This window comes from Sorghum bicolor, chromosome 6 (genome assembly GCF_000003195.3).
Source record: "Sorghum bicolor cultivar BTx623 chromosome 6, Sorghum_bicolor_NCBIv3, whole genome shotgun sequence".
NCBI classification, from domain to species: Eukaryota; Viridiplantae; Streptophyta; class Magnoliopsida; order Poales; family Poaceae; genus Sorghum; species Sorghum bicolor.
The window spans coordinates 13,616,793-13,617,074 of NC_012875.2; positions in this window are offsets into that span (position 1 = coordinate 13,616,793).

A 282-nucleotide genomic window follows, 5' to 3' on the forward strand; every position below is an offset into this window, starting at 1 on the left:
CTTCATATACATCCTTCCTCACCAGTCCTCTTAGGCCAGCAGGTATGATTCTTTGTAGTAGTATGTGGCAAGAGTGTGTTTTTAGCTTTCCCTGGATCTTCGAACCATCTTCACTTATGTACCTTGCTAGGTTAGCCGCATATCCATCAGGAAACTTGATACCTCTGAGAAACTTGAGGAACGCGATTTTCTGTTCCTTCCCCAAGACATACGGAGCGGGTGGAGCAATGACTGAGTTTCCATGCTGCCGCAAGTGCAATTCAGGCCTTATGCCCATATCAA